The sequence below is a fragment of the Perognathus longimembris genome, chromosome 10 (assembly GCF_023159225.1).
Source record: "Perognathus longimembris pacificus isolate PPM17 chromosome 10, ASM2315922v1, whole genome shotgun sequence".
NCBI lineage: Eukaryota > Metazoa > Chordata > Mammalia > Rodentia > Heteromyidae > Perognathus > Perognathus longimembris.
The window spans coordinates 22,850,405-22,859,700 of NC_063170.1; the positions used below are offsets into that span (position 1 = coordinate 22,850,405).

The 9,296-nt window shown below is 41.5% G+C and overlaps 1 protein-coding gene across 2 annotated transcripts in view; it reads right to left on the reverse strand.

Annotated features, from left to right (window-relative positions):
- Positions 1–9,296, reverse strand: part of Fto (FTO alpha-ketoglutarate dependent dioxygenase) — a 390,959-nt gene that overhangs the window by 47,478 nt on the left and 334,185 nt on the right. The gene's annotated exons all lie outside the window — the stretch shown is intronic.

Below are 9,296 nucleotides of genomic sequence, written 5' to 3' on the forward strand. Positions count from 1 at the left end.
GGCTTGGCTTTCCCTTTGAAAGGTCAACTGAAACACACACACACACACACACACACACACACACGCATGTGCACATGCACATACACACATAAACCAGTTCAGGCGTGCCTCAAATTCTGCTTTGTTCTTACCCTGATGAGCACTTGCGGTGTGAGTTTTTTTTAAATAGGTTCAAGCTGATTTCTGACACTGGAAAAACAAACCTAAAAGCAATTTAGAAAACACCTGCCCGTGAAGTCAGATGGCAAAATATCTAAAGCTTCTCTGGAAATCTGTGACCTCAGAGGCTGACATGGTTTGATGGGAAATTTAATGTAATAGGCTGCGAAAGCCAAGAGGCCTGTTGTCAGCAATGAAGTCTGAAAGTTAGCAGAATTAATAACACTGTACAATGGAAGCGCCCTCAAGGGACACCACTGCAGAACCAGGGCAGTGGGGAAAAATGACTTTTGAAGTCATTTCACTATGACATTCTGTCATCACTGCTAAACGGAAATAAAAAATCATCCGAATCACCGCATGTTTCTTTGTGTGTCCTTCCCTTATCTAATATAAAGTAATAACACCCCACCCAGGCTGGGAATGGACCCTCAAGGGATTCTGAGAGCTCCATTTTGAATGGCTAAATGCAATAAGAATAAATGCAAGTGGGAGTGTGTTTAGCAGAGAGTGATGCCTGGGCTGTTGCCCATCGAAAGCCAATAAATCTCAATGCTTCAACAAGAGATGAAAATGGTTATCTCATCATTGCAGTGCCAGGGTGAAATTTTCTCTGAGCCAGAGTATTTTTATAGATGATTTATGTCTGTGAAGGAGAGTTATTTAGCAAAATGGCAGATAATGATGAATAGAAAGTAAATATGAATAGCAGCAAGGGAGTGGTGCTTTTGCAGCCGCAATAGACCAAACAAAATACCTCGGTAAAGTACATGCCACAGATAATTGCCATTGCACTGAAACTAGCGTCCCTCTATGACTAGAGTGAAATATAAACGAGCTGATGTGATTTAGTAAGTGGTTGCTTTTTGTTGTTACAGAATGCATGCCCCAGGAGTCTGCTAATTTTCCTTGAAAGCATACTTTGTATCTATGGATGAGTGGGTAAGCGCAAGCTCCAAGCTATACTGATTGGCTCCAAATCCCCACACAACTTCCTAGCTGTTCTGACTTGTTCATTACCCTTTCTAAACCTTAGTTTCCCCATCTACAAAATGGAGATAACAACATTGACCTTGAAGTTTGCTGCAAGGATGAAATGAGGTAATCAGTAGGAAGAGCTCACCACAATTCCTGGCATGGAGTTAGCACCACATAAACATTAGTCATCGCTTTGGGATCAGCCACCAAGAGATCTACCTATTACACTTTGAATTTTATCTGTTCTTCATTTGGGGGATCTTTCAGTTAACCCCACAGTGAGATCTGAATAGAGTTTACAGGGTAAAGTCTGTAGTCCTCCAATAAGGCAGAGGACAACATTTACCTAGCACCATTCTAATCAGCCCACAACACTATCCTCAACCCTCAAGGCACATAGCTTCGTATCATATGCAGTGAGGATTAAGGCATATGGAGGAGAAGTAAAGTTAGGGGAGAAGCAATGAGCAAATATCATGGAGTTACAATGGACAGGAACTCTATTTGAAAAAGAAACAACTGAGATTTTTGGAGCCTTTGAATAAAAGATAAGTTGATTGCACACAGAATGTCAAAAAGGAATAAAAGGGGTTTATTTTGTACTGAAAGACTACACAAGGAAAAAAATCTAATTATAGTTTTAAATGTCCAAAACGCCATGTCCACCAAAAGCCCGATGCTCATTAGTACTAGTAATTAACTTTACAACTGTCAACACAAACAGCACACAGGCTGACAGATAGAGTAGCTCTGAGGGTGCTAATAAATCCGGAAATAACAACTTGACACACAGATGCACAAAAGGATGCAGGTGATAAAGAAATGTTGACATCAAATCTAATTATCTCTGAAACGGCCAACTACAGCACGAGCCACAGTAATGCACTGTTATTGCTGGTGATGAGCCCCATCGGAACAGCGCTTAACCACCGTCTACAACCCAGCTTTTACAGCCCCTTGTCAGAGCTGCTGAGGACAATATCAAACAGGAAATTATGAGTGCCATGACCCCTCCAAGTCAAAAATCCAGTGATGAATATGGGCTCAGCAAGGCATGGCAGATTACCCCCTCACGAGTTCTAAAGCTCGGATGATATATGACATTTTTATCAGGCACTTTCTCAGGAATGTCACCAAGAGGGAAAATAAAGGCCCTGCAAAGAGACGACTAGGTGAATTATGCAACTGTAATTGCCGATCATAACCTGATATGAGTTGAAATTGCTCTGTTTTCATATTGAGATAGCATAAAATTGTCGGGAAATGCAATGGCTCCTTAATGTGGGCTAGATGAGTCTAATATTCTGATCATTTTTCACTCGGCTGCAAGGTAAATCGAGCTTCCTTAACACAGCCACTGTGGCCCAGGGCAATCGAGGGGCCCAATTTTACACTTGAATTGAGCAAATATGTGTAAACTACGATTTTTCATATTTTCTGCATGCATAAGAAGATGAAACATCTTTATCATCTGTATTGTCTGGCTGAGCTTATACAAAATATTAGTTTATCTCTCCTACTTTGGTTCATTCCATAAGCGAGACACATAGATCTGAAGGACAGGCAATATCCCATATATAAAACAAGTCCATCTTTTATGCAGTCTCATTTCACACACTCTCCTATTTAAAACAATCACCACCACAACAAAAATAGAGATAGCAACAGCACACAGAGGAAGAGTTCTTTTTAAAGGGAAGAGAGGAACAAATAAAGGCCCTAAACATAACCAGTTGTACTGTCATTCTCTGGTCCATGCATAGTGGGGGCAGGAAGCCAAATCTCTGGTGTCTCTCCTAAATTATCTCCCTCTGCTCATGGAAGGCAGTTATATCTGCAGGAGGATGCTGTCGGTGTTTGATTGCTTTCCTACTGAGGCCTGCAGTGAAGGGAAAAAGAATGTGTGTGCTTTTGATACTTGGTGGAGGCAATACTAAGCCTGGCACATCTTCACAGAATTATTTGGGTCTGGCCTGAGTCTTCTGAGTCTTTTATGCTTGAGGGTTAATCATGCCATCCTCAGGCTCTAAGCCTCACAACACTGTCTCTGTTTAAGGAATTCCAGGTGGAGTCCAGAGGATGAAGGCCTGCCAATGGGCCTTGTGCTAGGGTCCCACTGAGCCACGCTCTCACTACCGTGATTTACTGTTGCCCACCAATGCTTTGAAGTATTCTGCTGGTGAAAATAGCCGGGCCCAGGGCTTGACCCACCCCACCTCCCATTCTACCTCAAGTCACAGTGACACTTACATCTAACAAGCATGTAAAGCATTAAAATAATCCTATGGACTTTGTTTCCCTTTAAGCATAATCAAACCATTTTCTTCTATCAAGAGACTCCTTAAGAAATAGCATGCTGATGATAGACTAGACTGAGCAACTGGAGAGAGGCTCACAATCAAGTCCCAAGAAAACATTAAGAGTGCTCTCTTCTGGAGGAGCCACTTACCTCCTTAATGAATGAATGTACTATGGAACAGTGCTAAATAAAGCTTGCTGCAACTGTTTAAAGCAAAGCTCATGTGATTGAGGCAAAATGAGGAAGGCAGTAGTGTGTGTGTGTGTGTGTGTGTGTGCAGTTCTATGAGACTACTTAGGCAGTCTGATAGCTCTTCCCTCATTTGTATCCCCACTGCTACACCTATATAGAAGACCTGCAGTACTCTGTTCACATATCCATCTCCATGTCTTAGTCTGTAAGGTCTTTGAAGGCAGACATCTTGTAGTATTTGTCCTGTTATCCTTAGCACTAGCACAGTCCCTTTCAGAGTTGGTATACAACAAACGCTGAATGAATGAACAGGTGAACGAGCTGATATACATGGTCATGGGTCAATGTAGTTATTACCTAATGCTGTGCAGCATATTGCCCTCCTGCCCCAATTAGTGGCTTAAACCAGTAAATAAAATATTACCTTACAGTTTCTATGGCTTAAGACTTTGGGGGCTAGATGGTTCTGGTTTAGGGTGTCTCATGAGAATGCTATCAGCTAGGGCTGTAATAATCTGAGGCTTGATTTGGGCTAGAAAACACTCTTCCGCTCAGTGACATGGCTGCTAGCTAGAGGCCTCCATTCCTTATCATAAAGGCCTCTCCAATAGGGCTGATTTCAATATATAGTAACCAGCTTCTCCTAGGAGGAGGGTTCCAGACAGAAAGAAAACGTGATAGAGGAGTCTTTCGTGACTTAGCTGTTCCCTTTATTCTATTTATTATAAGTGAGTCACTATGTCTAGCCCACAAAGGGATTATACGGAGCAATGAAGATCACTAGAGGCCATCTTGGGAGCTAGCTACCACTGCTAGGTTCTAACAGTTCAATCTAACCAATGTAATGAGTGTCCTCTATGTAGTACACTCTGTGCTGAGTGCAAGGACACAAGCTCAGAGGAAATCAAGGCATATGGCCTTCTCCATACCCAACATTCTTGTAGGAAGGCTGAATGTTATACAAGTAGAGCATGAGCGTTACTTATCTACGGGAGAGTGGGGGTGTTGGAAGTGGGGATATCAGAGCACAAAACACCCATAGTTTAAAACACATAAACTGGAACCACTAGTCATTAGATAGATTGTACTATTATGCATACTATTATTATACACTAACCATCATTTTGGCATCTTCCCAAAGATGAATTATACATTGTCCTGAAGATATAGGACTCCACTGTGAGTGAGAGTGAGCCCCTTTACAGGTCATAGGCAAAAATCAGATTGAGATCAGCTTCCTCTGAGCACTGAAGACCAAGCCACAAAGGCAAAAATGTTGACAACTTCCCAATAGTAATGTTATATACTAAAACACTTTCATTCTTCAGATAGAACACAAGCCAATGGAAGAGTCAGAGAATGCTTTCTGAGTCTTTTTTTTTTTTTTTTTGCCAGTGCTGGGCCTTGGACTCAGGAGCTGAGCACTGTCCCTGGCTTCCTTTTGCTCAAGGCTAGCACTCTGCCACTTGAGCCACAGCGCCACTTCTGGCCATTTTCTTTTCTTTATTTTTTTATATATTTTTTATTATTCATTGAACATAAATTTTTTTACAAGGTGTTGTGCAAAGAGGGTGCAGTTACATAGTAGGGCAGTGTGTACATTTCTTGTGATATCTTACAACCTGTTTTTCCATCCCTTGTCTAGGTTAGGTAGACCCATATGCAATATACAATGTATCAAGCACATATACAGTGTTCACAGACTTGGTCTCTACTGTCTCTCCGTCTCCCTTTGTTAACAGTCATATATCAGGGAGATCATGCCCCTTTGTTTTCTGTGTTCTAGGCTTGTCTCACTCAACATTATTTGTTCGAGTTCTGACCATTTCCCTGCGAATAACAATATTTCACCATTCCTAATCGCTATGTAGTATTCCATTGTGTATAAGTACCATATTTTTTGGATCCATTCGTCTGTGGAGGGGCATCTGGGTTGTTTCCATATTTTGGCTATTGTGAATTGTGCCGCGATAAACATGGAAGTACAAATGTCTTTTTGATATCTTGGGCTTTGCTGTTTAGGATAGATGCCTAGGAGTGGTATGGCTGGGTCATAGGGTAGGTCTATATTGAGCTTTTTGAGAAACCTCCATACTGTTCTCCAAAGTGGTTGTACTAATTTGCACTCCCACCAACAATGGAGAAGGGTTCCTCTTTCCCCACAGCCCCTCCAGCATTTGTTGTTGCCTGAGTTCAGAGTATAGGCCATTCTAACTGGGGTGAGGTGGTATCTCAGGGTTGTTTTTATTTGCATTTCCTTTACTAGCAGGGATGTTGAGCATTTCCTCATATGTTTCTTTGCCATTTTTATATCTTCTCTTGTGAAGTCTCTCTTTAGCTCTTTTGCCCATTTCCTAATAGGTTTATTGGGCTTGGAGGGGCTTAGTTTTTTTTGAGTTCTCTGTAGATGACCGATATCAGGCCTTTGTCTGTTGCTGTGCTGGTAAATATCCTTTCCCATATCGTTGGCTGTCTTTCTATTTTGGTGGCTATGTCCTTAGCTGTGCAGAAACTTTTTATTTTGTAGTAGTCCCATTTGTTGAGTCTTTCCCCTATTTGTTGTGCCCCTGGGACTCTATTCAGGAAGTTCCTTCCTGTGCCTATAAGTTCTAGTGTCTTTCCTACTCTGTCCTTCAGTAGTTTCAAGGATTCAGGTCTGATATTGAGGTCCTTGATCCATTTTGAGTTGATCTTGGTGCATGGTGATAGGCTTGGGTCTACTTTGAGTTTTCTGCATATGGCTGCCCAGTTCTCCCAGCACCAGTAGTTGAAGAGGCTCTGTTTATTCCATTGTATGTCTTTAGCTCCTTTGTCGAATATCAGTTGGCTGTAAGAGTGCGGTTTTATTTCTCGGTCTTCAATTCTAATCCACTGGTCTTCCGATCTGTTTTTATACCAATACCATGCTGTTTTTGTTATGATTGGCCATTTTCTGTATATGTGGTGCTGGGGAATCGAACCCAGGGCTTCATGTATGCGAGGCGAGCACTCTTGCCACTAGGCCATATCCCCAGCCTGCTTTCTGAGTCTTAAGACAACTTTATCACTAGCTAGTGAGATGAGTGGCTTATTCCCATAAGTGACCAGAACCAAATGACATGGAAAAACCTCAGCAAGTAAGATATTTAATTTTAATTTTTAAATAAATAGAATAACGTAAGTACAAGTTTTTCTTGTCTCTGTTTTTCTTTGCTTTGTTTGTTTAATCTGAGAATCGACTTGTTTCTTCCTAGGGAGTCTTTATTGAGTTGGAACACACTCAATATTATTAAGAATTCTGATCAGAGGTAAACATGCAAAACACTCAGCCAAGGGGATTAAGACTCTTTGTTAGTGTTTACGTTATCTGTTTTTAATTCCTATATATCCTTTCTTTATCTCTGTGTTTCAACACTAATTGCAAAGCAGCCCTCTCTAACAGTAATGAGCCCCTAGCCCTGTGCAGACCTCCAGACAGAGCTCCCTGCTGTAGATAAGGCAGCCCCGAAACAAGGCTCAGGAACTGGATCAAGGTCTTGTACTGCTTTTCTACTTTGTTTTGCTCATCTGGCCTTCCAGAGGCTAACCCAGCTCACTAAATCATGTAGTTCAGGGTGATATCTTAGTCTGTAGAGAATCTCTAAACTCAACTGCATCTAATGAAATGAATATGCTGTTCTTGGCCTCTTCAAGGTACTTCTTGACTTCAAATGCAGCAGCCTGAACATTGGTATCTGGTACTATGGATGGGGCTGAACCCAAAAGGGGCTCTCTGCCTGCTAGTGAATTCTAGATGATCTTGTTCTATAGCTTTCAGGACAACACACCTTGACTATCTTTTCCTCCCACAGATGTTCATACTACATTGTGGATAAATAATGTTGTCTGGATTCTGCTTGCACTGAAATCTTAGCAAAGTGTCAAAGGAAGAGAATGCACTCTTACATCAATAGAGTTGTTCAATTGCTACTTACTCTCATTTTATTTAGCAAGAGAAGAACGGCCGCTTGCCTTTCCCTTCCGTTAGCCCCAATTTTCCACTCAGCTGTTTCTATGATTTCAAATATCTTTTACACTTTTTCATTATAGAGTCACATACACATTGAAATAGTACCTTTTTCATCTTCCTGTCTTGTCTCTTCCTGTATGCCCCTTCTAGAGACTTAATTCAGGGACCGTTGCTAAGCAACTATACATCATAGCAGCCAGTCACCAATTACTAATTGTCCTCAGCACTTTAGCCTTACAAATCTAGACTGCCCATGACAATGGCACATAGTTCATAGCCAAAAATGCACCCAGAAGCTTCTTAGCTCCTCCGTGAAGATACTGACAGAGACACTAATAATGAAGTAGCATCATTATGGCACTAACAAAGACTTCAGTCTCCCACCCACTGAATCACTGCACACTTGTAAACCCATCAACTTGGCATTGATCTCTTCTATTTGCTCAGGAAATAAACTGGAGTTATGGCTGGAAATATTGGAATACATGTGCCGATGAAAATGTGGATACTGGTGTTTCACATACCTTCACCTTCCTCCCTCCTAGTGCCTCCCCATTGCGACAGTTTCTAGGTGAATTGAGGATCTACTAGTAATCAAATTTCAGCCTCAATTTTCTGGTTAGTGTAATGGAGTTAATTTCTCTAATGCTAGCAGTTCATGGAAGGGGTCTCTTGCGGCAGCCCAGACCTGGGATTCGCAGCAGCTGTCAAGAGATGCCACTAAGGAATTCCTTATTAGCTAAGATGCAACCAGGCAGAAAACTCATTACACAGTGCTAAATATACTTAATCACATCTATTAGAGAAAAATGAACTTGATAATTACAACAAATAACTAAACTGCAGTAAATGTTCAAGGAAAAAAACACAATCCACACCAGGATCTAAGTGTACAGGGAACCTGGGTGACACAGGACTAAAAGGAAGCCAGAAGCATGGTGTTCAGTGCTGAAGGAGAAGCCGGCTCCAGGTAGGTGGAGTTGATTTGAGTTGCCTATGAAAATGACACATTTACATTTCAAAAGTTCCCTTGTTTATTTGGTATATGTAAAATTTTAATTAGAAAGAAATCTTCCCTGGGAAGGCTTTGTTTGTAGACTGTTTCTCTAAGGTAGCTGGTGGGGTGCAGCAGGGCTGAAAAGGAGCTCACAGTAAACACTCACTTTGACAAATAGAGATCTATAATAGCTCTGTGGCACACAGGACTTCCCTGGAGCCTAACAAATGTTGAGAGTCAAATTTGTCTTTTTCTCTGTCACAAAACTGAAGAGGGTGGGGGAGGGAGGAGGCTTTACCATGTCTGATAGAAGAATCTACAGATGAGGTCCTCTGGAGTGAATGTCAGCTATCAAGTTTTGGGGTACCTGACCTCACAAATTTTGAGGATTCAGGGCAGTGTGGCTTCTTGGAAGCAAGGCCACCAAGCTAGCTGACTTTGGGCCAAGACTTGGCAGGAGAGATTCTTTGGAAACTAAGAGTGGAAGAGGAGAGGGAAATTGCTCACTGTAAAGAGTGATATAGTTATGGGACTCTTTTTTTTGTTATTGTTGTGTGTCTTTTACTTGTTTATTTTTGTCAGGGTCTTATAGTATGTAGCCAGGCTGGCCTTGGACTGGAGATGTTCCTGTTTCAGTCTCCCAAGTGCTAGAATTACAAGTATCTACCACCAGTGGTTTACTT